The sequence below is a fragment of the Sus scrofa genome, chromosome 13 (genome assembly GCF_054392235.1).
Source record: "Sus scrofa isolate SSC_HxYL_T2T_F1_AM1 chromosome 13, Sscrofa_HxYL_maternal_Yorkshire_Landrace_v2.0, whole genome shotgun sequence".
NCBI lineage: Eukaryota > Metazoa > Chordata > Mammalia > Artiodactyla > Suidae > Sus > Sus scrofa.
In genome coordinates, this window is record NC_139395.1 from 88,733,876 (window position 1) to 88,761,216 (window position 27,341).

The 27,341-nt window shown below is 41.3% G+C and overlaps 1 long non-coding RNA gene across 2 annotated transcripts in view; it reads left to right on the forward strand.

The window, feature by feature from the left end:
* Positions 1–211: 211 nt before the first annotated feature.
* LOC110256299 (uncharacterized) overlaps positions 212–27,341 on the forward strand; it is a 148,340-nt gene continuing 121,210 nt past the window's right edge. Inside the window, exons 1-4 of one of the 2 annotated variants that reach the window (XR_002337686.2) lie at positions 212–262; positions 354–477; positions 5,636–5,739; positions 24,304–25,799. This is a non-coding gene — a long non-coding RNA (uncharacterized LOC110256299). Of the gene's footprint in view, positions 263–353; positions 478–5,635; positions 5,740–24,303; positions 25,800–27,341 lie in introns of those variants that run through there. The other variant, XR_014823924.1, reaches the window with a different exon arrangement.

Below are 27,341 nucleotides of genomic sequence, written 5' to 3' on the forward strand. Positions count from 1 at the left end.
TTGCCTCCCCCTTCTTTTACATGTTTGGTGTCATTAAAGTAAAAAAATGCACTCTGATTTGGCACATGTCTTGTGATTGTCTGAGTTCTCTTGCTGAAAGAGGCTCACTTACTACCTGATGTCAGCATTAAAGAGTTTGTGTCTGGAGGGGCCTCTCTCACTTGTTTTTCTCTCCTGGAACCTCTTGTGCCGGAATCCTGTCCCAGAAGGCAGGATGAGGGCTCGAAATCTCAGAGTCGATGAGACAAGTGTAAGATCACAGGTAGGTTGATGAATCCCGCGTGACCACACGTGCTTTGTTTTAATTAGCAGAGCTTTTCTTATCTCTAGGACTGTATTTTAATTGCTCACAGGGCAGCCTCGCTTCCTAGATGAAGGCTCGCAGAGTCCCTCGGAGGCCAAAGGATGATTCATTGCTGCTTATCGGAAGGTTCCAGATGGTCTTCTGTTACTGTAGCTTTAATTCAAATCACAGAGGTAAGAGACCTATAGTGGAGGTCAATCTGATTGTCAGGCCCTGTACCAGCCTCTCACCGTGAGGAACCGTTCCTCCTCAGCTAGCCCTTTAAATGGGTAAATAACCCTTGTATTTGTGCAGTAATCATAGCTGGCACTGATGGACTGCTTACATAGCACCAGGCAGTGGGCTAAGATTTTTACATATATGTTTCACTTATTCCTCCCAACTGCATGGGGAGGGTTCTACTATAGCTCTTGTCTCAGAGATGTTAAGTAACCTACTGAAGGGCACACAGGAAAGTGTAAGGTTAGGATTTGACCCCTGACTCCTGCACTCTTCTGTTAAATGCTTGACGTACTTTTCTGTTCCATCATCTTCACAATCCTAGGAGGTATTAAAGGGCCCAAAATAAAGCCAAAGAAATAAAGATCCCAACACCAGAGAAGTTAAATTTCAAAGCTCCCATACAGACTGACCTTCTGGTCCTCAGACAAGACCATGCCCATTAGAGGCCATGACCACTCCACTTGGGGATGGGCATAAATGCGAGAGGAGAAGGAAGCACAGTTTCTGAAGAAGTCTATATGACAGACCCCTGCAAATTAGACCGCTCTATTTGTCAAGAGTAGCAGAGTCTCTGGTAACTCAGAAAAGGGGTAGTTATTCCAAACCTACATTTGAGCAAAGATGAGTGAAAAATTTTATGGAAATTCACCCCATGGGTTTGGTCTTCTGAAGCCAGGAGGTGGAGAGTGACTGGAACCTGAGACAGTTCGTGTTTTAGGAATCCACTCTTGGACTCCTCCACTACCAGGACCAGTTTCTCCAGAGCATCTAATCTGCTCTAGAATGCCCACACCTGCCTCATACCACCAATTATCTTATTCTTCCTCTAATTGCAAGGCTGATAACAAGAGAGGAACTCTAATTGGCTCAGCAAATATCCATCATTTCTGTTTGGGCGGAACCCCAGTGCCCAGGAAACTTTCCATGGGCAGATGATTGGCTGTATTTGTGTCAAGTACTCACCCAGGCCCAGTCATCTTGGGGGAGGGGCGGGACAAGGTAAAGATTGATGGGACAAAATAACTGGAAATCTTGGGCTTCTAGACCAAAACTCTTGCAGCACTAGCTCCCTCAGAAGGAGCTGGGGTTCAGAGGTATGGACATCAGTGCATCTTCTAGGAGAGAAAGTACTGCACTTTGCACAACTAATTAAAATTCACTTCTCTCTAGTGGGTGTTTAAGTTTGGGGGGGTGATTTGTCAATTTTCTCCAGGTTACATAATTCCATAGCTAACCAATCCAAAGTGCCCTTGCAAATTAGATTTAGATAAAATTCCTGGGAGTGCCCTTCGTGGCTCAGCTGTTAACGATCCCAACTAGGATCCATGAGAATGAGGGTTGGATCCCCTGCCTTGCTCAGTGGGTTAAGGGTCTTGCGTTGCCGAGAGAACTGTGGTGTAGGTCATAGACGTGCCTGTGGCTATGGCTGGCTACTGTAGCTCTGATTTGACCCCTAGTCTGGGAACTTCCACATGCTTCAGGGGCAGCCCTAAAAAACTAAAAAAAAAAAAAAAAAAAAAATCCTAAGCTAAAGTTTTTCATTTGGAAACTTCCGAGGCTCTTAAGTCTCCCCAAACATGACACCCTTGTTTCTGAAGATCCCACTTAGGATTTTGGTTGAGGTTTTCAGTCCTCAAATTCTTATTCCTTCTTATCATCAGCACTACATAATTATTCCCATGTGTATTTGGAGCGTTACTAACATTTTCTGCTGGCATTTATCCTACCTGGTGGTTCTCAGCTCTTGCTATAGGGTCGAATCACCTGGGGACTTTAAAAACACGGCAGCCTGTGGCAAACCTCTGAAAATTATGATTTAATTGTTTTGTGAAGACCTGGGGATGTTTTCAAATCTCCCCAGGTGAATGTTGATGTGCACCCGGGGTCCATAACCGCAGTGCAGTCCCTGATCATCAGCATCTGGAAACTTATTAGGAATTCAGACTTTTGGGCCTTATTCCAGACCCACTGATTTAGAAACTTCCAGGGTGGAGCTCAGCAATCTGTGTTTTTATAAGCCCTCCAGGTGATTCTGATGTGGGCTCAAGTTTTAGAACCACTGATCTACATGGATTTGTTTAATTTATCGTAATTCTTCATAGAACCATATCTCAAGCCTTTGAACTAAACCTTTTGGATGTGGCCTCTTGAATCACGTTTGTCACACAGCTTAACTGACTTCCCAAGAGCTGTGTTGGGGTGTCCTATGGGCTGGCAGAAGGTTAATCATTTTGATAATTTTGGCAATCTTCATCTCATTTAGTTAGGGTTATTAATTACCCAAATAAAACAGGTAAGTCTAGTTCTCTCAGTGGCTTCCGTTATTATTTCTTTTTAACATGATTTTTTTCCTGATTGTTTCAGACAATCATTTTTCTCCCCACACCTGTTCCATGACATGATAAATTGGCTGGGTATGAAGCAGCTGCTTGTTCCATCTTCAGCTGCCCTGATAAGATTTTCCAGTTTTTATTTTGGGGGGGGTGGATAATCCAATATTGTTTACCAAGATTTTTGATGCTAGCTATTTATACAGACACATAGAGTGTAAGGTGCTTGCTATAGAAGCAAGTGCATATTGTAAAGGGTATCCGGTAGGACCTAAAATTCAGGATGCAGTGCAGTCACTGTTAGGTATTGTGAGCATCTGTAATGAGACCCCACCACTAAATGCTGAGCTTCTGGGGAGAAGGTGCATATCTTTTTCTTTGGGTGAGTGGCTGATGAGTGGTAAACACTGAACATGTTTGGTGAATGAACAAAAGAATGAATGAATGATGGCATCATTCAGTACTAGCTGGTCACATCCAGGTGTCATGCATATTTCGTCTGGCAGCCACACTATGGAAGACTCATTGTGGACAAAATGCAAAAGTAAAATTCAGACCGGGACGTGAAAATCCTTTGGTTCATGCAGAGCCTCTAGGGGAAGAGATGGGAATACTGTGTGGGTTTGCAGTCACTCACTGAAGGAATGGAACTGATTCTGCCCACCCTGAGGAAGCTTGGGAAGGAGGGCTCATTGCTGTCTTATCAGCAAATGGTGTCAGGGAGAGAACATAGCTCGGCATGATGGAACACAAATATGCTTATTCTAATAATTGAGAAGGAGTCTAAAAACCCTGGCAGAAGGTAAGATCATTCCATCCCTGGGGGCTGAGAAATCTGGGGGAGGAGTGGGTGGGGTGGTAACCTGTTAGGAGCACATGCCCCAAAGACATCTTGACATTTATTGTTCTCTTGACATTTAATATTCTCTATTTAAGGCTATGATGAAAAGGCACTGGGGCAGGGGAATTATCAAGAAAGTTCTCCAAAGGTGGTACCACGTCAGTGCCCTCCCAGCTCAGACCCTGGCTTTACATGTGACTGGTGGGGGTGTGAAAAGAGAAAGGTGGCTATGGAGCTGGGAAGAAGGCTTAAAAAGGAGGCTGTCTATAGATGGGAACTATTGCATTTGGGGTGGGTAAGCAATGAGATCCTGCTCTATAGCACAGGGAACTAGATCTAGTCACTTGTGATGGAACATGATGGAGGATAATGTGAGAAAAAATATGAATATATGTGTATGACTGGGTCACATTGCTGTGTAGTAGAAATTGATAGAACACTAAATCAACTATAACAGAAAAAATAAAAATCACAAAAAAGGAAGCTGTCTAAAAACACGAGGGTCACCTCTCCAGGCTGGCCACTGTCCCCATCACAGGTCAAGCTAAAGTGGCTGGACTTTATACTGGGTGAGGGGGACCGGAGCAGCTGATAGTGGGATGGATGAGATGGCTCTTCTGGAAACTCAGTCCTCACAGCAGGAGAGTCTTGGAAGCAGTGGAAATTAATAGGGAACGTTAGGCCTATGAAGATCTCAGAGCAGGAGCTTTCTTCCTCTGTGACCCAGGCATGGATACCATTTAGCAGGTGATATGTCGGAGGGAGGGCAAAGGACCTTGACATGAGGGAAACAAAAAGAACTGTTTCTGGGAGTTCCCGTCGTGGCTCAGTGGTTAATGAATCTGACTAGGAATCATGAGGTTGCAGGTTCGATCCCTGGCCTTACTCAGTGGGTTAAGGATCCAGCGTTGCCATGAGCTGTGGTGTAGGTCACAGATGCAGCTCGGATCCCACCTTGCTGTGGCTGTGGCGTAGGCCGGTGGCTACAGCTCCAATTGGACCCCTAGCCTGGGAACCTCCATATGCCATGGGAGCAGCCCTAGAAAAGGCAAAAAGACAAAACAAAAACAAAACAACAACAACAAAAACAACTATTTCTGTGCATTTTTAGCTTGGGATGCAATAAACTTTTTCTTTGATAAGTACTTGCAATTTGGGTTCTCCTGATCACTCTAGTCAATTTTCCATCATCCTTCCTCTACCTCTGCCAGCCCCCATGCCATTTACTTCTGCTTTACTTCCTTTTATTGTCCAAGTTCAATGGTACTCCCTCTAGTCCCAATGACTATCCTCCATGTCTGGTCCACCAGCATCAGGGCATCAGGGCATGGTAGTTAAAACAACATTATCGCTAGAATTCCCATTGTGGTTCAGCAGTGACTAGAATCCATGAGGACGTGGGTTCAATCCTTGGTCTTGCTCCATGGGTTAAAGATCTGGTGTTGCCATGAGCTGTGGTGTAGGTGGCAGGCACAGCTTGGATCCTGCATTGCTATGGCTGCTGGCAGCTGCAGCTCTGATTCAGCCCCTAGCCGAAGGAACTTCTATATGCTACTAGTGTGGCCCTAAACAGCGCACCCCAAAAAAAACCCCCAAACCCCAAAAACCTCTCATTATATAGTTTTCACCTGGAATCCCAGCACACACAAAACATTTTATTTAACAGCCCTAAATGGTAAATTTATGGTTATTATGAACATATGCAGGACAACTGGCCATTCGAAACCTGCTTTCATTTCCTACCATGGGTAAGTGGAGCTCTGCCTAAGCACCTTTCTTATTCTTCTGCCTGGAATATTTGTCTTCTCTTTTTTCATGAAGTTAATGCCCACTGATCCCTCACATTGCAGTTCAACTGTAGTAATTGTAATACCAGAGAAAATGATAACCTGGTATTTCAGTATTTGTTTCAAGCTTTAACACTGTTTTATTTTTCAGAAAGGGTCAGCAGAGCATAGTGTTTAAAAGCACAGACCAGACTCTGGAGCCAGACAGCTCACTTTGGAATCTCAGCTCTGCTGTTTGCTACTGTGTAACCTTGGGTAAGTTCCTTAACCTCTCTGAGCTTTAGTCTCTTCATCGGTAAATGGGAACAGTAGTAGTACCCATCTTACAGGGTTTCTGTTAAGTATCAAATGAATGGTATTTATTTTGAAAATTGATTTGATTGAAAAATAGAAGCTTAGCATTCAGCACATGTCCAATACAAACATATTTAAGCTGAATATAAAAAGGAAATGAAAATATTTAGTTATGAAAAAAGCCTCTTGACATACATTATTCTCCCATAAGAATGCAATTAATAGAGATAAAGTATTATAAAAATAAATGGATGCTACATAAAAATGACTAAAACTTGAGTAATTATAAAACATTTGTTATGAAATAATTTTTGGTCTTTAAAAAAAAATAACACCTGTGGTTCTTAAAAAAACAAAATGATAATCATGTCGTTTTTGAAACTCCAGAGTATTTGTTGGCAGAATTATCCAGCTGTTGGAAGCTCTGGTCTGTGAAGGTGAAGAAAGGATTTAAATCTAGATCATTTTCTTTCTGCATCCTCTATCTTCAAATAATACCATCTCTTACTGGATGACTTTGAGAAGATAGTTTTGAACATCTCCCCCAACAGAAGCTTCAGAATTTCCCCCTCCTCACACAGAACTTTTTAGAAAAATGATACTACAGCAGAGTTTTTATTTCAAAGAAAGCACTGCTGGTTCATTTTTATCATCTTTAGATTTCCCATGTCTAGTTAAAGATTCTAAGGCAGTTATTATCTTAAATAACACTTCAGCCTTCCTTTTCCATTATTTTGCAAGGTCCACTGTCGTTTCTCTATTTTTCTTGAGAATCCTGGAAGATAGAAAATGCTTTCAAAATGATTGCAACTTTTATTCAAAATTTTAATGTAGAATACAATTCTGGGTATTTCTCAAGACACATGATTTTGGCTTCAGCATTTTTCAAGGTGCCAGCATAACAACATTATGTCAACAAAATATGAGCACCTGGGTTCTTAAAGATTTAAGACACACTGGATATCAGAATACAACTGATGGTTTTTGCAATCGATACTTCAATGTCAAGTTCTTGAAGAATTCTCTTTTCTCAAGCCTCAAACTAGATTAAGCATCTATTTTATAATCCAGAGTTCTGCAAACTATAGTCTTTGGGTAAAATTCAGTATCCTATTTTTGTAAGTAAAATTCTGTAGGAACATAGGGAAACCCATTTGTTTACATACTGTCTGTGTCAGATTTTGTAATACAGTGGCAGGGTTGAGTAGTTGCATGGCCTTCAAGCCTAAAACGTTTACTCTTTGATCCTTTACAGAAAAAGTCTGCAAATTATTAGCTCTCTATACCTTTCCTTCAAAACCCTAGTGCAATTTGCAATGATATATCATGTGATTATTTTATTGTTAGCATCTCACCGTATTGAAACTCCACGAGGACAAAAACTATATTATCCTCACTATTACATTCCTAGAACCTTGGCTAGTGTTGGCATATAGTAGTTGCTCAATAAATACTTGTTAATTAATTAGAATATCAAAGATGATAATTTGGGAGCAAATACTGCCTCTGGGATAAATCTACATTTCTCCTTAAACTTGTGAGATATCATGGTGAAGTATAGATAGATAATACATAAAGTCTCAGCATTATGTCTAGAACATGAAATGTGCTTAATTAATGGCAGTTCTCACTATGTAAAATTCTCCAAACCTCCTTAAAAACCCCTGTGAAGCCACTGTCACCAGGGAACAGCCTTATAAATGCACAAAAATGTTAGGACGTGCATTCATTCTAAGGACATGTTTATTAAGTGACTACTCCATGCCTAGTGAAGCCACATTTCTTATTTCATAGCTTCTGAGTCTTAACCACTCTGCCATTTTAAAAAATAATTTTTTTTTTTTTGGCAATGATGTGTCTTCTAGAAAAAAGACTCAGTGGAGAAGTCAGAAGCATTTCCAAAGAGCATGTCAGTTCTTTGTTTGCTTATTGACCAGAGCTGTGCACTGAAACTCCCAGGGGAACTGTTGAAAATACTGGATGTCTGGCCTCTGTCTTCAGAGGATTTGGTTGCAGTGGTCCAGGGTGGTGCTTTTAAAGCTTCCCAGGTGATGCTAACATGCAGCCAGGAGGGAAACTGTCAGTTTTATCACTTAAGAGGCATTCAATGAAAATTCGTTATGAGAGATTGAATATACAAATAGATAGTGGCCAGATGATACATAACAACGGAACTCGGACCCATGACCTCTACAGTAACTGATGTAGGTAAGGATCAGGACTTAGTAATTTCTACTTCCCCTATTTTTGCCCTCCCTGACCTTTACTCCCCAATTCAGGACCAACCAGAGAAAGCTGAGCAGACTCCCCAAACAGGACGCACTGCTTTTAGCCTGCCCATCTCTAACATGCCCTTGCTATTAACAGCCAAGCAGGGTATACCTAATGTCTCCTCTTTTCTTTACTACAAAGCCTTCCTATTCCCCATTTGTGTCGGAATTTCTGCCAAATGCAAGTCTGGTGGCTGACTCCTTTGCCATACCAAACTCTGAATAGTCTCTTTGTTCTCATTTGGGTGGTCATCATTTATATCCACAAGGGCTATTCTTGTTACTGCAACTAGTGTTGCACATGTAAATAATGTGCTTGGTGTCTCTTACAACCAGGAGAATCATAGAATAGAATCTCACTGGGATTAGCTCAGGCAAAACCCAGAATGAATGTAAGTATTCAAGGGTGTCTCAGAAAACCCAAGGGCAGGGACTAGTTGGGTCTCAGGAACCCAAGAATGAAGGCTGTCGGGAACCAGGAAAACTTCCTTGTCTCTTGTTGCCATTTTGCTCTGTGAATCTGCTGAATTGCATCTTCTTGGTTGAGATCCCCTATCTCTCTTTTCCAGTCCACATGGCAGAATAACCACCACCAGCAATGCTGGATCCTTAACCCACTGAGTGAAGCCAGGGATCGAACCCACAATCTATGGCTATGAGGAGGTCAGTTCCCACAGGAAACAGGAGTGGAGGCCACTGAGGGGCAACAAACAATACAACTTAAATAAAAGAGCCGTTGCATTTACATTCTAGACTTGTACTGAACCCTTGGCTCAGCTGTTTCACAATTCCCTAGTGAATTCAGTCTCTGGTAAGGCTTTGCTTTGTATAACTTGCACCTGCAGCTCCACACGTAGACATTTTTAGTTATTTGAACATTTTAAAGGAAAATTGTCCTTGAGACCACAGTGCCTCAGGGGACCCTAAAGGATGCCTTTCTACTTTATGAGCTTGTGTGCCCATAGAATTGTACCAGCTGTGCCTCTACCATCTCTCAGTGTCCTTTAGACGTCTTCTTTACCCATTATTTGATGAAGGGTGTTTATGCTCAAACAATGGCTATGGTCCATGCTATACTTTAAGGGGATTTAGGTCTTTGAATTGTCCTGCCCAGCAGACCTAGGTTTGGGACAAATGTTTGGAGCAACTCACCTTCCCACTGCACCTATCTCTGCTCATCCAAAATGATGCTCTTCTCTCTCACTTGCCCCTCACTCTGAGAAACCACTGGCATGCAGGGGAGTGGCTGGGATGGGGGGGTTAGGGATAGAGAATTTCTTGAAGTGGGATGAACTCAGAGCCATCCAGTCCTAATCAACTCACACACTAAATTCTGGGCAACACAAGCAGGCGATTAAGCATAAGTGCATGCTATTTGCTTTGTAGGTGAATATAAATTGCAGAGACTACTTTTTTTTTTTTTTTTTTTTTTTTTTTTAGGGTTGCACCTGTGGCCTATGGAGAATCCCAGGCTAGGAGTCAAATCGGAGCTACCACTTCCATCCTATGCCACAGCCACAGCAACACAGGATCCGAGTTGCATCTGTGGCCTACACCACACTCACGGCAATGCTGGATCCTTAACCCACTGAGTGAAGCCAGGGATCGAACCCACAATCTCATTGTTCCTAGTTGAATTTGTTTCCACTGCACCATGACGGGAACTGCCCAGAGACTAGACTTTTGGAGACACTGTGCTCAAGCCAAAACTAGGGCACACTGTTCTTCTTCCATCAAATCACATAGCATTAGTACAGAGGAGCCCATAGGATTAAGTCCAGAGTTGGTATATTTGAAAGAAGCTTGGAGAAAAGTGCTGCCTCAAGTGTTCCAGCCACTCTAGCCATGGAGTTCTGCCTCGAGTCTTGATATCAAAGATTTATTGAACAGCTGACAATTTGCCATTATGCAAATAATGTTTTCTTATTTTTTCAGCTGTGAAGTTCAATTAATGTTTTATTATGTGAAGTCCAATAGGTACCTACTCCTTAAACGTCTAGCTTTAGAAACAAGCAGCAATATGTCAGTGTGTTTTGATGTCCACTTATCTCTGAGCAGAGAGGACAGGAACAAAAATATTGTGGAGTCTTACTTTGGCTATGTAGTTTCAGTGTTTAGTCTCTCTGCCTTTTTTAAGGTCTTGGGGACTATCTGATCTGACATTTCCCGAGCCAGATATTTGAGGAGAGCTTGTGAAAGATTGTCTGCTCCTACCATTCTCCACCTCCATCCTGGAATATTTACATCTGACGCTTCACTGGGAAGGAATTACTAGGCCCTTAGAGCCAGAGGCCATTGTCACCCAGCTGAGAGGGATTAAGTTTCCATTCCTCTACTTATTCACATAGGCTGAGCAGGACACAGATGTCTTTGATGTCAATTTCTTCTTTAATCAAATAGGAGTAATGTGGAAAGCAATGCATGTTCTGCCCACCTCATAGGAAATCAAATGATAATCAGAAGAGATCCCAATGTAGAAGTCCTAAAATCACTTATTGAGCACCTTCTCTAGGCCACGTGTTCTACCAGGGCCTGGGGATAAAATGAGGGAGAAAAGGTAGACATTGTCTTTTCTCGAGTATGGATTTACTTGAGTCTACTGGGAAAATCAGATATTCAGTTTTAAAAGTCACTGATATAAATGTAAACTTTAACCATGACAAACATCCCAAGGCATTGGTGTATATAGTGCTAATGAGATCTCGGCTGTGTGTAGGTGGTGGGGGTGGGGTGGGGAGATCTGATCTAGGGTGGAGGTCAGAGAAGCCTTCGCTGCTGTTGCGAATGGAACAATAACCTGAAGGGAAAATAGGAGGTCACTAGAGGCAGAGATAGAGGAGAGCATACCAGGCAGTGGGAACAGTAGCACAAAGGCCCATAAAGAGAAGATGCAGGAGTTCCCGTCATGGTGCAGTGGAAATGAATCCGACTAGGAACCATGAGGTTGCAGGTTCAATCCCTGGCCTCACTCAGTGGGTTAAGGATCTGGCGTTGCTGTGGCTGTGGTGTAGGCTGGAGGCTACAGCTCTGATTAGACCCCTAGCCTGGGAAACTCCATATCCTGTGGGTGCAGCCCTAGAAGACAGACAAAAAAAAAAAAAAAAAAAAAAAGAAGAGAAGATGCAGAGTGTGTAGCTTAAGGGTCTGAAAACTCATGGGCAAGGACTACTGGCATTTTACTCTCCCACAATTATACTTAAGAGTACACACTGCATACACAGTGAGGGGGGGAAGTAAAGGCAATTTTGCATCATGAGATGACCACAAAAATAAAAAATGCCCTAATCCGAGGTCTCAAAATGACTAAAGCCTTGAGCCCCTTCTTGAGAGTTAAAAACAACTTTATCGCTGACTTTGACAATGTTGATGTCTTCAGAAATATAATGATCTGATAATTAAGTGAGGAACTTCTGTTTTCTTTTTGAGAAATAATAATTGGACTGAGTATAGCTTCATGGTAACTTTCTTTAAATACTCAATCCTTTATTCAGGGTGCCACATTCCTTTGAAGGTTGGACTGTCTTGCAAACATTGTATGAAACATTTCTTACTGCCTGTGTATCCCTCTGGGTTTTCCCTTGACAGTGCTATGTGGCTGGAATTGCTCAAAGTGAGGCTAGAGGGATTTAGTTGAGGCCAGCTCACAAAGAGCTTCAGAAGTCTTGTCTTTACCTTGAGATCAAGGGGGAAGCTCTTGGGGTGTGTGTGTGAGATCTCTTTGAGACTACTACTCTGCCTGCAAAGTGAAGAGTGCCTTAGAGAGCGACAGAGTAAGTACAGATGGAAAAGTTTGGAAGCCATTGTCGTAACTGAGTTGAGAAAAGATAGATGCTTGTTGTGGGATGGTGATGGCAGTGGAAAAAATGAACATGACTTGATTCTAGCCTGAGAAACAGTTGGGTGGTGAAGACATATCCTGAATAGGGAAGCACTAAGAGAGGGGCAGGCTTGGGGTCTTGTAAAGTCCCATATGCATGTAAAGTGCAATTCTAATTTTCCAGGGAATGAGGAATTCATCAGATGAAGGTGCTGTTGTACTCCATTCCAGACTACACAGTGCCTTCCCAGCATCCCCACATCTCATTGTGTAACCCAGTAAACTCTCTGGTGAAATGAGCAGAATTCCTTCCTTGGGCAAAGCCACTATTTTATCTCCTTGGAGAATTCCTTTAAATATATCTGTCCCCTGGGGGCCTGGAGAGATGAAGTGTTAAGCCACACTCCTCTATTAAAAACTCCTTATGTTTACATGACATTAAAAAATCCACAGGGTGCTTTATCACAGGACTGCTCAAAATGTGGTCTCCTGAAGGCAGCATTGGCATCACCTGGGAGCTTGTCTGAAGAGCAGTTACTCAGACCTTCTGAATCTGAAACGATATATATGTGTCGGGGTAGGAGAGTCAGCAATCTGTGGTTTGACAAGCTCTCCAGGTGATTCTAATGATTCTAAGGCAACTTGAGACTCAAGTTTAAAAGCACTGTCATACAGCCTCTCTTCCTTGCTTAGCAATAATTGTGGAAAGTGGGGAACATTACCATCCCTGTTTCCCAAAGGAGGAACGGAGGCTCTGAGAGGTTGACCTGCTTGAACATGCAATTGATGGTGGTAAAGGTAGAAATCCAGGCAATGGATCTTCTAAATCTACAATTAGTGTATATTATAGCCATCTTACTTGAAATTAATACAAGGACATTGAGGGAATAGATGTGTATGTCTTGATGAGGATGCAAAGTGAGAAGGTGGGTTTAGAAGAGATGGAAGGATATCCTATTTTACACCAAATAATAAACCACCAGATTATATTCTTCTGCTTAGTGAGGGCCTCATAGGAGAGAGCAGAGGTGTGCTGGAGCCAAGTGGAACCAGCTCACAGGAGCCAATAACACACACCTCTTCCAAACTCTGCATTCTGAGAGTTCCTGTCATGGTGCAGTGGTTAACGAACATGACTAGTATCCATGAGGACTCGGGTTTGGTCTGTGGCATTGCTCAATGGATTAAGGATCTGGAGTTGCCATGAGCTACAGTGTAGCTTGCAGATGCGGCTCGGATCTGTGTTGCTGTGGCATAGGCCGGTGGCCGTAGCTCCCACTTGACTCCTAGCCTGGGAACTTCCGTATTTACCGCTTCAGCCCTAAAACAAACAAACAAACTCTGCATTCCATGACAACTGAAGGTAGGTTATAGTAGGCCAGATGGGAGTATTCACACCAGAGAAAATGGCAAACACTACAAATCAGGGCTTCTCACCCCCACTCCCAAGAACTAGTTGTTAAATATTTACCAGTACATCTCTCTGGATAGGAGTCAGAAGATCTAAGAGACAAAGTATCATAAAATAGGGAAAGGGTTGATAGAGTGGGGCATGTCACTGTGATCAAGATAAAGCATTGCTAATTGTGATTTTAAACTAGATGTTTCTCCTATGGATTAAGATAACTGGCAACAAATAAACCAATCTTAAATCCCAGAGTTCTAGCTGGGCTAAACAAATCAAGATGTGAAAAACTTATTGAATGCCCTTATGTTTGAGACAAAAATAACATATTTAAAAATAGGGGCCTCTAGTTTTCACTAAATATAAAAAGCAACATGGACCAGATTTTGGTAACAAAGAGCACCTTAGTCCTTTTCCCCAGCATAGGCTTTAAGTCTCTCTTAAGAACTCTTGAACAAAATGGTTGCAGGTGCTAACAGCAAGAAGAAATGAGATTTTTGTCAGGATCAGGTTTCTGTTATATTTCAGTTAGAGTTCATGTTCAATAAAATTTTATGATTTTTTCTAAAAACCCAGGAGAGAAAAAGGGTAATTATATTGAAACAGATTCATTCCAGGATACTTGTTTAAAATGGAACCTATCTTAGTTAAAATTTGAATATATTTTGGTTTAAAGGAAAGACCAGGGCAGCAGTTGACCATGAAGTTCCATACGCATGACTCCCACAAATATTTTGATCCTGGAGAAATGATTTATTTACTTTTATTTAATTTTATTTTTTATTGTTATTTCCCCAATACAATTTTTTTTCCTACTGTACAGCATGGTGATCCAGGTACACATACATGTATATATTCTTTTTTCTCACATTATCATGCGCCATCATATGTGACTAGACGTAGTTCTCAGTGCTACACAGCAGGATCTCATTGCTATCTATTCCAAAGGCAATAGTTTGCATCTATTAACCCCAAGTTCCCAATCCATCCCACTCCCTCCCCCTCCTTGGCAACCACAAGTCTATTCTCCAAGTCCATGATTTTCTTTTCTGTGGAAAGGTTCATTTGTGCCGTATATTAGATTCCGGATATAAGTGATATCATATGGTATTTGTCTTTCTCTTTCTGACTTACTTCACTCAGTATGAGAGTTTCTAGTTCCCTCTGTGTTGCTGCAAATGGCATGAGTTTGTTCTTTTTTATGGCTGAGTAGTATTCCATTGTGTATATATACCACATCTTCCTAATCCAATTGTCTGTTGATGGACATTTGGGTTGTTTCCATGTCTTGGCTATTCCATGTGAATAGTCCTGCAATGAACATGTGGGTGCATGTGTCTTTTTCAAGGAAAGTTTTTTCCAGATATATGCCCAGGAGTAGGATTGCTGGGTCATATGGTAGTTCTATGTATAGTTTTCTAAGGTACCTCCATACTGTTCTCCATAGTGGTTGTTATTTAAAGTCAGCAGTGACTTCAGGTCTCCATTTTACAACACACCCACTCTCATCCCAAGGTTTTCCACCTCTCTAGTTAATATTACTCTAATAACACTCTATAATTTGTTTTCCTAGGGTTTATCATTTGTAATTATACACTTTTTTATGTGATTGTTATCCATGACAGAGGGATTTTGAGTTTTGCTCACAATTCATTAATTTATTCAATACATGTTTACTGAGTACCTATTCTAGGTCAGGCTCTGTTCTAAGAACTAGAATATTGCCTGGATCATAGTAGTCACTTGATAAATGTTTCTATCAGTTACAAAAAGGCAGGAGAAAAGCAATATGTGGAAGCATAGTAACAGGCAGCTCTTTGCCTTAGAAGTGTGGATCTCAGAGTGGTCCCTGGATGAGCAACATCAGCATCATCTGGAAACTTGTCAGAGGTGTAATAGGTTCCACTTTAGACATATTGAATCAGAAATCATGAGGATTGGGCCTAGAAATACATTTTAACAAGCACCAGGTGATTCTGGTGAAAGCAAAAATTCAAGAACCAATGCAGCAGAGAAGCTGGAGGAACTGGTAGCTGGTGGCATGCTTCAGATTTGCTTTTGGCCTCAATTAACAGATGCCACCTTTGATCCTCCCACCAGCTGCCTCTTTGCCTATTGCTCTTTAATGCCCCCCACTTGCTGCAGAAAATCTTAGGGCTTGAAGTCACCACTCAGATTTTGATTCCCAGGTATAGCTCTTCTACTAAGCCTATACCTTCTAGGAAGTTGAGAATGCAAGGTAGTCATGGCAGAATATTTTTCTAAAGTGAGTCAGCTGTGTTAAAAATCATTTTCCCTCATAAATCAGGGATGGGAGTGTTGGCTGCCTACCAAATTTGATACCATCTTGTCCTGCTATACCTGCCTTGCCAACTCCAGCCATGGGTAACTCCCGTTTGCTTTGGTTTCTCCCTTGCTGGAATGACCAAGACTTTCAAAGTCATAAAGCATTGCTAGTTTGAGGCACTGCCAAGCCACACTGTCCAGCTCTGACAAGAAGCTCCTTGGACCTGCTGCTTAGCTTTTTTCCCCCATCCCCATTCCTGACAACCCACTTTTCACTTTCCTCACCCCCAATCCCACTCTATCCTCTTTCACTCTCAGCTGTGACCTCACTACTCCTCTTAGAAGGTCAGGGAATCCAACACAGCTTCCTTCCTTCTACCTCATCTTTCTGCATCCTCACCTGTTCCTTCTTTCCTCGTGTTTCATTTCATTTACAAATTATTACTGAGACCCTTTTATGTACCAGGCACTGTGCAGCCTATTATCCTGCCCCTAGGGTGCATCCAGGGAAGACTGATAATAGACATGCAAGCAAACATATGACTACAAGATAGGATAATTATAAACTGCAATAAGAGCCTCAAAGGAAATTAACCAGGTCCCCAAAGAGAGAGTAACAGAAAAAGGAAGGGGTGATCTGCTCTTCCCTGTGTTTTCCTCCCTCTGCACATTGGAACTCCAGCCTGGTTGGCTTCCTCTGATTTAAGTAATTTTATTTCTCTTTCTCCTAATCCTTTCCTTCTTCTATTTCTTTCAAATAGAATTGACTCCCTCCCATTGTAAAACGTATCTTCGTGATTCTGGGATTGGTTTATGGCTGGTTTCTGATTTCCACCTCCTTATCAAAATTGGACCTTCCATTCAACTGGTCTGTAAAAGTCAAAATCCAGTGGTTGTTGCTTAGTATGCATCACTTGGCTTGCTTATATGATGGTCCATGTCACTTCTGATTTAAACCCATCCTTCCCTGACTGTGAGGCAGAGCCAATCTTGTTCTTGAACCTTCCCAAATGTGTTCTCTCCTTGTCTTTCTCTCTTATATATCTTTATACCCACTTCCCTTGTGAAATAATTTCTTAGTTTCCCAGCCAGAAGTGACCAGGCCCTCCTCTGACATCTTATAGTTCTCTTCCTTAACAAGTGACAGCACTTACCATCCCTGTTATAGCTCTCATTTTTCCTTCTAGGGTTGCCAAATGCCTAAGGGCAAGAACTGTGAGTTAAACATTCTGATTCCACCACAGGGCTTTGCCATGGAAGCACTCAGTAAATACTAGGAATGGATTGCTCTTTTCTGCTTAGCAATGGTGGTTTGTAGATACCATTTCTTTCTTTCTTTTTTTTTTTTTTTGTCTTTTTGCCATTTCTTGGGCCACTCCCTCAGCATGTGGAGGTTCCCAGGCTAGGGGTCTAATTGGAGCTGTAGCCACAGGCCTACGCCAGAGCCACAGCAACGTGGGATCCGAGCTGCGTCTGCAACCTACACCACAGTTCATGGCAACGCCGGATCGTTAACCCACTGAGCAAGGGCAGGGATCGAACCCACAACCTCATGGTTCCTAGTAGGATTTGTTAACCACTGTGCCATGATGGGAACTCCTAGATACCATTTCTTAATCGATTTGATACATTTGTGCACTTCCTGGATTTAAAGGCTTGGAAGCTAGGAATTAGATGTTTCAATTGGAGAAGAAATGGATTCTTACTTCAAAACTAAAAGCCGGGGTCAACTCCATCCCTGATATCTGAGAAAAAGACCTCGGTAAAGGCTGTCATAGCAACACACAGCATTTTTTTTTGCCTTAGGCAATATTTACACAAACCTTTTAAGACATATGCTTTCAAAGAGTTACATTATTTTTGTTAAATATATAATCACATTTTTTTTTTTTTTTGCTCTGAAATACCTCTATATTCCTACCATTACAAATTTCTGGAGTACATTCCCAGGCTCCTCCCCACAAGCAGAAGTACCTTCAGTTGGACCACATCTGACATTTTAATAGGTGTATCTTGGCAGAGTAAAGTGCTTAATGATGTACTAAGGAGCACTTTCAGAGTTTGCAGGGGGAGAGACTTGTTAGAAGGTTTTTATGGCAGCGAGACTAGCTGGATTCAGCTAGACTGATAGCGAGATGAAAGGGTCCTCCAAGGTGACATGGAGAGAATGGACCAGGGCTGTTGGCAAGAATAAGCATCTGGGAGTTCCCGTGGTGGCTCAATGGTAACGAACCTGACTAGTATCCATGAGGACGTGGGTTTAATCCCTGGCCTCGCTCAGTGGGTTAAAGATCCAGCGTTGCTGTGAGCTGTGCTGTGGGTTACAGGTGTGGCTCGGATCTGGTATTGCTGTGGCTGTGGTGTAGGCTGGAGGCTACAGCTCCAATTCAACCCCTAGCCTGGGAACCTCCATATGCCATGGGTGTGGCCCTAAAAAGACCAAAAAAAAAAAAAGCATCTGAAGTGTAGATGAATCAAACTCTTGCTACCAAGTTTGTTAACACTCTTTGGACTCTACTGAGTGTTGCCTGAGTATATGAAGACCCAACCACAAATCAGTAAGAACTGGATGGAGAAAGAATTTCTACTGATTTTTGTTTTGGGGCTGCACCTGTGCATATAGAAATTCCTGAGCCAGAGATTAAATCTACGACCTACACCACAGCTGTGGCAATCCTTAACCCCACTGTATCTCAGTGGGAACTCCTACTGATTTTTTTGTTGTTGTTGTCTTTTTGCATTCTCTAGGGCTGCACCCGCGGCATGTGGAGGTTCCCAGGCTAGGGGTCCAATTGGAGCTGTAGTTGCCAGCCTACACCAGAGCCACAGCCACGCGGGATCCGAGCCGCGTCTGTGACCTACATCACAGATCACGGCAACTCTGGATTCTTAACCCACTGAGCAAGGCCAGGGATCGAACCCGAAACCTCATGGTTACTAATTGGATTCGCTAACCACTGCACCATGATGGGAACTCCCTCCCACTGATTTTTTTAAACTTTAGAAAACAAGTCTCAAAAATGTTGATAATTGTCCAAGTCCCATCCACAAATACCATCCCTCTCTTTAATCAATGTGGTTACATTGTGGATGGAGGTACAGAGCATAAACGGATAACATCTGTGTGTAAAAACCAACTTTCAAATGTTGTCCATAGAAGGTTTTTAAAAATCATAGCTTTTAATATTTCAAAATAGACCACAATCAGGCCTCAATAATTCCAAATTGTACATGTTATATACCAGATAGAGGGAAACAGACATTCTTCACATTTCCCATAATTACCCATGTGTATAGGGGCCTATTGTTTGAAGGCCTCTTGTTTTAATAGTCATCCAAACTCAGTGAGCTAAGAGGGCTAGCTTTGTAAAAAGTATTCAAATATATAACCAGTTACACATGATCATTCTTCTTGGGGATAATTGGGCAAAGTGTGGCAGATTTGAATTTTTCTGAGTTAATTTCTAATTCTATGCTAATATTAGATCTCAGAGTGATTAATAATATAACTCATCAATTGTAGCCTCTTGATAATTATTCTCATTAGGCTCATGTATGACACCATTTTTCCCCTGTAAGAAACCCAAATCGTTTTACGAATTTTCACTTGCTTAATAAGCAACCATCCTCACACACAAGGCAAATGAAAGAGAGCAAGTCAAGTGCAAAGATGAGTCTCAAAAAGGCAGATGCTCTTTTTTATTTAATATTTTTAGTTTCCACCGGTTCTTCTCAGATGTATTTTTACTTTACTCTTTGGTAGTCTTCCTTGCTGAATGCCCTTTTCCATTCAATTCTTTTGAATTTCTGATTGGAGGAGATTCTTTAGCTCTTCAAGCAAGTTTAAAATGAAAACTCTTGTGTTTTAATATTCAAAGCAGTAGATTTTCCCACCCTCTGCCTCTGCCATTAATCTCATGTTTCATGACCTTCAACCATCAGACTGTGAATGCCTCAAAGTCAGGGGAGAGATTGATCCACATTTGTATCCCTGGGATTGAGCTCAATGCTTCATAAGAGGAGATACACAATAGGGCCATTTCAACCAAAGAATAAATGCATGAAGGACCATTCCATTCTAGTGCACCTCATCAGACATTTCTGAGGTCCATGGTGGAGATATAGGGATGGGAAACTAGGGGAGATGAACAGAGGAAGGCAGGGAGTGTATCTGTAAGGATGGTAATGATGAAAATCCTTAATTGCACTTATGTTAGAAAATGGGAATAAAATATAGCTCATAAATAGACCTTATCCAATGTACTGGTTGGGAACTTTCACATCTCAGGAGCATCCTTTGTGACACTGTGTGATCCCACCTCGCTCTCTACAAATTCTGAAGGTTCTCAGTCTTTGGGAGGAAAAAGGCCTGAGAGTTCAGCCCCACTCACAGGTTGGCAAAAACAGAGCACTTAACACAACTGAGCATGCTTGTATGGGTCAGATATTTATATACACATTTTCATTTAATCTTCTTAGTAATCTAATAAAGTTAAAATTATCCTTATTCTGAGGTGAGGAGATGGAAGCTGAAGTTAGAGTTCATGTTTCAGGGATGCTTTGAGAACTCTTCACCAAAGCACTAGAATCTGGCATAACATCTTTGGCAGTTTTTCTTTCCCTTAATACTATGAAGTTCTGTTGTGAGCATCTCTGTGTATGCAGGGGCGGGGGGGGGGGGAGTGTGGCGTGTGTAAGTGTACAATTGTATGATTTTTAAGGCTATCATACAGTAAAATTGGCTTTTTTCCTTTTTGGTGTACAGTTCTATGAATTTTAACATATGCGTTGTATTGTGTTACGCCCACCACAATCAGAAACAAAACATCTGAGAATATGGAACTGTTTCTCACTTTATCAGTACTTTCATTCTGTATTTCTTCACATATTGAAAAACACTAATTACTTATAACCTATATTTCCTCAAAATATTTGCCTTTAGCTTTTTCTTATGGACCTAGGCAATCTTGCTATCCATCTGTCCATTTAAGCGATGAGATGTCCATAAACTCAGATTCTTCTGGGAAACTTCTTATGATTGTGAACAAGTATTCCGTATTTTCAGATACAAGGAGCTCATACAAAGGCATTTCATCTGATGGTTTCTCCACTGTTCCTGATGGAACCTGCATTGTTATGAGCAGAAGGTATGGAGAGGTTGAAACAGAGATGAGTGTACAGACTTGCAATAATACACTACAAATTTTGTTAAACTGTATCCATTTGAGGTAGCCCAGAGACATTGATAACTTTCTCTTATGAAGAGATAAGCCTTCTGATAGGAATAAAATCTTCCAAGATGCTGTAAAACCTGACCGATAGCTCTCATCTATATGCTAGGCTGGAGTCCAAGGAACTTGGTCCCTTTTAGGGAGGGATAACCTGGATTGGTAACAAAATGCTTGAGGATGACTCAACAAATCGACAGAACTGGGGATTAAACCTACCTGATTCTAATGCCCTTTATTTATCCTTGGGGGTACATGATCCCTCAGAACATTATCACTTAGAGGTATCCATCTGAACAAGACTTCCCGTTCACCAGTAGGGAAATAACCATGCTGTCAGTGCTCATCTCCTCCCATGCTCTAGATTATTGCATCAACATCATGGTGACCATAGTCGTCTCCATAGCGCCCTAAGAGACCAAGAGACCATAGTAGATTAAATATGCCTGCACGTGCCTTGTTATTCTATCTGCTGAGACTTGGAGTTTAATTCTCATCCTCTTTTAATATTGACTGGCCTCAGTGACTTGCTTGACCAATAGAATGCAATAGAAGTGATCAAGGACTTTAGGGACGAAGTCATAAAAAGCCTTGCAACTTCTGTCTGAATCACTTGTAAAATCCCTGAGCTGCCACAGGGATTCTTAGAATCCCCTACACAGACTGCCATGCTGGAGAGGCCAATGCAGATGTTCCAGTTGAAAATCCCAATTGAAGCCAGCCACCAAGGCACTAAATATGTGAGCAAAGCCATTTTGGCTGCTTCTTTGCTACTCTGTAAGATATCTGTAAGAATCCCAGATTGAAGGATATTTCATGTCGAAGTGCCCTGGACCCAAGGACATATCTAAGTCATCCTCTGCCTGAAGTATTAGGTTTGTCTGCCATTTGCAGAAATCCCCTAAGCTCTCAGGGAAAGTCCTTTTGGTGGCTGTGTCACCCTTTCTCCCATATTACCTAACTCATAGCATGAGACTCCATCCATTCCCCTCTGGAATAACCTGGCTTCTTTCTCTTCGGTAAGAAGTGTTTGCTTCCCATCATAGTAGAGGTAAGGGTGGTGGTCTTGTGTTAAAATTCAGTCTTCTTAGAAAGACAATGGTTTGGTAGAATGGGGGCTGGGAAAGAGGGTTGTTTTTTTCTCCCCTGATGAATCCACAGGAACAAGGCAAATTAATAAACAAACAAACAAACAAACATAAGCCACAAGTTAGGTTTTTCTCTGATGTCATAGTTCTTAGGATGGGCATCTCATCATAGACTCCAAGTTCTGGCAAATCCAGAATTAAATGCTATGCCAAAAAAAAAAAAATGCCACAGAAACTCAGAAAACTGTTAAGTCTTGTTGGAGAAATAGGTCTCACACACAAACCATAATATTTCATCAGGGAAGGAATTTCTTCCAGGGGAAGGCACTCATGAATAAGATGCAGTCCCAAATCTGAAAGAATTTATACTTTTACTGGGCAGCAAGACATGCATCCAAGAAATCAAAAGGTGGTAGAGTTCAGTGGGTGAGTGATTCATTATTAAAAAGGTGTGGGAGAGATAGCTATGTCTGCCTTGCTTGTAGAAAAGCTGTTCTGAAAACCACCTCAAAAGAGGAATATACTTTCTATAGCTATTCTCAAATTGCCACTTCGCCAGGATGACCTCTTTATGATCTAGAGACAATCTGCCTGTGAGAATTTGAGTGTAGGTTTTTCACTTAGTAATGTAATGGGCACTACCACAGTCTAAAAGGACAGACCAGTGGCTGACAAAGGGGAATGGAATCCTTGTATCATACCTGGCTTAGATTGGCTTTGTCTATTAAATATATGGTTTTATTTCACCCCTGCAAGTCCTCTGACATGCCTGCAAGCTATAAGGTGAAAAAGTCTCAGGATCCCTGCAGGAAAGAGAATATCTAGTCCCTTTTGAGAGTGGTTGAATATGTGAGCTCTGACTTCAGACAACCTGTGTTTGAGTCTGTTCCTCCACTTTTTAGCTGTGTAGTCTTAGGCAAGTTAATTAATATCCCCGTACCTCTTCTACAAAAAAAGTACATAAATTTTTATCCCTCACAGCACATAAATATTCATCCCTCATATCCCCACAACATTGTTTGTATAGTTGTAGATAGAATAGTGCCTAGAATAGTGATTGTTCAATAAATGCAAACTATTATTATTCTGGCTATTTCTTCTGCAGGGATATGTCTCTAAAGTGCAAGCAATCCGTGAAAGGTTTGCAGGTTAGCCTGTAATAAATGAAACACTAATGAATAGATGAAGTAATCTTCAGAAGCTCAAAGGAGGTAGTAGTAAGACATGATGAAAATAGTGTTGTTATACCTGACAAGTATCAAACATTTGGGACTCGCTCTCCTAAGAGGCTGTATAAGCCAAAAATGTAAATAGGTTCAGGGAGAGATGAAATAAAACTCTGAGTGGTAGGACCTAAATCTAGGACAGGCTGAAATTTTGAGGGTAAAGAAGCAAGGGATAATTCCATATTTCCCTGTTGGTGCCACCAGTGGAGGGAACAGGCTGGATTAAACATGGACTGGGCCTTATGGGAAATCTGTTTAAGTAGAACTTGAAGAGGTGAGTCTTGGCTGAAGCTTTCCAGAGTTCATAACTGGAGGCCCTACATCTGCTGGCCCATATAGGGTACTTTCCAAGATTTTATTGAGTAAAAGAGATCTCCAAACTCTGAGGCTCATCCTGGCCCGAAGACATTGAAAGGAACCTTTTTGTTCAGGAGTTTGGGTGGGTGGTGGCAGTATTTTTTGGTTGCTACCCAACAGCCATCACCTCTTCTTCCTTGCTGACATGGCCCTGAGTTTGTTCAGGTTATCAAGGCACAGTATATCAAACCCTAGGGCTTGCATCTTGATTGCTCTGAGGCAGTTGTACTCATCCCATTGCTTGGTTTAGTTGTGGTCACATGACCTACTTCTGGCCAGGGTGCTAGAAGATGAATTCAGCTGAAAAGTTTTGGAAAGAATTCCTCTTTCAAATTAAAAAAAAAAAAAACCTGCAAGTTGTTTTATTCTTTCTACTTTCAATACTGTTATATGAGGGTATGATTTGTGGGGCTACTGCAGTCACTTTGTGGCCCATGACCATGAGATAAACTGAAGAGAAGTTCACCTTGAGTCCTGACATTGGTGAGTGACTTAGGCAAACTTAGGACAGCCAACTTCTAGGCTTTGTATGTGAGATTACTAACTACCCCCTATTGATTAAACCACTTTTATTCAGGTATTGCTACTTACAGACAAAAGCATCCTGATATGAGGACCATGTATGTTTTATTCACACCATCAACTAGTGCAGTGCTTTGGTGTATGTCTAGGAGCTCAATAATAGCTTATTCAACTAGTAAATGGCAGCACTGTTCAATCTGACTGATGAGTCTACTTTGTCCTATTTCTGGTGGTGAGGTCCCAGGAGGCTACCCTTGCTTACATAACCTGCCAGGGGTTGTAGTCACTTGTCTGTTGAGTCTTCTTGCTCTTGCCATTTCTTTCAGGGTTGGAATTATACCAGCAATGCCTCCCAGATCTTCCTGAGATCAACCTCTGCCCAGATTGTGAAAGGATGGCCAGCTTTCAGGTCTCCTGTTGCTGAGTTCTTTCTCAAGAGGATCTGTGTGTTACCTTTTGCTAAACTGCCCAATCCACTTGCTTGGATCGCCAAATTTTATCTATTTTTTCTTTTGTCTATTCCCATATCTCTGGAGAATGCCTGCTTAGAGCACTCTTCCCACCCCTCACCCAACCTACCATCACCATCTCTTTACATTATCCAGGACTCCAAGCACCTGTAGCTTCTGGTAGGGCAATTGTTCCCATCACCCATTACCCCCTGAGCTGGTATCGACAGACTTCTTGAACCCTGAAGGGCTTTCCTTCTGGTATACTCAGTAGCCATTTCTGTCATCTGACAGAGTTTGGTCAGATGTTAACCAAAATATGACAATAGTTGGTTCTTCTGCAGACCAGGAAGCCTCACCTGTGATTGTGAAATAAGCTCAGAAGCTGAGCTAGAAGAGGAACAAGAAAATTCTCCTCTGCTTGCTCTTTACTCCTAAGATTAAAGAAAGAGTCCAAGCCTTTTGGAAATCCCTGTTCAAAGGCATTTCCATCTTACTCTTCACAGAATCAAAAAAGTAAGCTTATTTTTGATCTCACTAAAGTTGTTGAGAATTCAAAATGCTGAAAAATTTTAATACATTATAAAACTGCATAACTAGCCAAAAATGAAACGTGCCTAAATGCCCATAGAATGGTAGTTTTAATGTGGTATATATTTACAACAGAACACCTGATCAATGAGAATGAATGATGTGGATGAATTTCAAGACAAAATACTGAGTTAAAGAAGTCACATGCACATATACTGTAAGATTACATTTATTTAAAGTTCAAAAAGAGGCAAATCTAATATACGTTATTAAAAGTCAAAACAGTGCTTACCTTGTGGGGATGGGAGGCTGTGAACAGAAGGGAGCATGGGGTGAGCTCTCGAGTTTCTGTTCATGTTCTCTTTTTGATCTGGGAGCTGGTTACATGGACATGTTCAGTTTGCAAAAATTCACAGAACTGTACACTTGTGATATATGCAGTTTTCTATGTATGTTATACTTCATTAACAAGTTCAAAATTACATGGCCATGGAAACAAGGCCTGGATCAGAAAGAAACAAAGGTTCACAGAATCCTAGAGCCAAAAACAAAGTCCCTTATTTTACAGAGAAGCAGATTGAGTACTCAGGAAGTCTGGTAAATCATTAGTGAGCCAGTGGTCAAGTTAGACATGGTACCCATGTCTGATTCCAATGCAATGCTCTTTCACTGGGTAGGTACAAAGGAACTTAGACTGTAGCCAAAGCTCTAATGATATTTCCTTCTGTGCATCTTTATTTCTTTTCACTGGATTTACTTGAGAATCAGAGTTGGGGGAAATGGTCAGGCCTATTTTTTTGTTTTTTATTTTTAAATTATAGCGATTTTTATTTTTTCCATTATAGCTGGTTTACAGTTTTCTGTCAATTTTCTACTCTACAGCGAGGTGACCCAGCCACACATACATGTATACATTCTTTTTTCTCCCATTATCATGTGTGATAAGATATAGTTCCCAGTGCTATAGTTCCCAGGATCTCATTGCTTATCCATTCCAAAAGCAATAGTTTGCATCTATTAACCCCAAATTCCCAATCCATTTCCCTCCCTGCTCCTCCCGCTTGGCAACCACAATCTGTTCTCCATGTCCATGATTTTCTTTTCTGTGGAAATCTTTATTTGTGCCATATATTAGATTCCAGACATGAGTGATATCTTATGGTATTTTTCTTTCTCTTTCTGACTTACTTTACTTAATATAAGAGTCTCTAGTTCCATCCTCTTGCTGCAAATGGCATTATTTTGTTCTTTTTCATGGCGAAGTAGTACTCTACTGTGTATATATACCACATATTCTTAATCCATTCATCTGTCGATGGACATCTAGGTTGTTTCCATGTCTTGGCTATTGTGAATAGTGCTGCAATGAATATATGGGTGCATGTGTCTTTTAAAAGGAAAGTTTTGTGTGTATATATGCCCAAGAGTGGGATTGCTGTGTCATATGGTAGATCGATTTTATTTATTTATTTGTCTTTTTGCCATTTCTAGGGCCGCTCTTGTGGCACGTGGAGGTTCCCAGGCTAGGGGTCTAATTGGAGCTGTAGCCACCAGCCTACACCAGAGCCACAGCAATGCGGGATCCGAGCTGCATCTGCAACCCACACCACAGCTCACGGCAACACCGGATCCTCAATCCACTGAGCAAGGCCAGGGATCAAAGCCTCAACCTCATGGTTCCCAGTCGGATTCGTTAACCACTGAGCCACGACGGGAACTGCATACGGTAGATCTACGTATAATTTTCTAAGGTACCTCTATACTGTTTTCCATAATGGTTGTACCAATTTACATTCCCACCAACAGTGTAGAAGGGTTCCCTTTTCTCCATGTCCTCTCCAGTATTTGTTATTTGTGGGCAGCATTAATTACTATGTGATACCTCATAGTAATTTTGATTTGCATTTCTCTAATAATCAGTGATGTTGAGCATTTTTTTCATGTGCTTGTTGGCTATCTGTATATATTCTTTGGAGAAATGTTTATTCAGGCCTTTTGCTCATTTTTCAATTGGGTTTTGTTGGCTCTTTTGCTGTTAAGTTGTATAAGTTGTTTGATATTTTAGAGATTAAGCTCTTGTCTATTGCATCGTTTGAAACTGTTTCCCCCATTCCATAAATTGTCTTTTTTTTTTTTTAATGGTTTCTCTTGCTGTGCAAAAGCTTGTCAGTTTGATTAGGTCCCATTGGTTTATATTTACCTTTATTTCTGTTGCCTTGGGAGACTGACCTGAGAAAGCATTTGTAAGGTTTATGTCAGAGAATTTTTTGCCTATGTTCTCTTCTAGGAGTTTGAATGTATATTGTCTTATGTTTAAATCTTTAAGCCATTTTGAGTTTATTTTTGTGCATGGTGTGAGGGTGTGTTCCAGTTTCATTGATTTA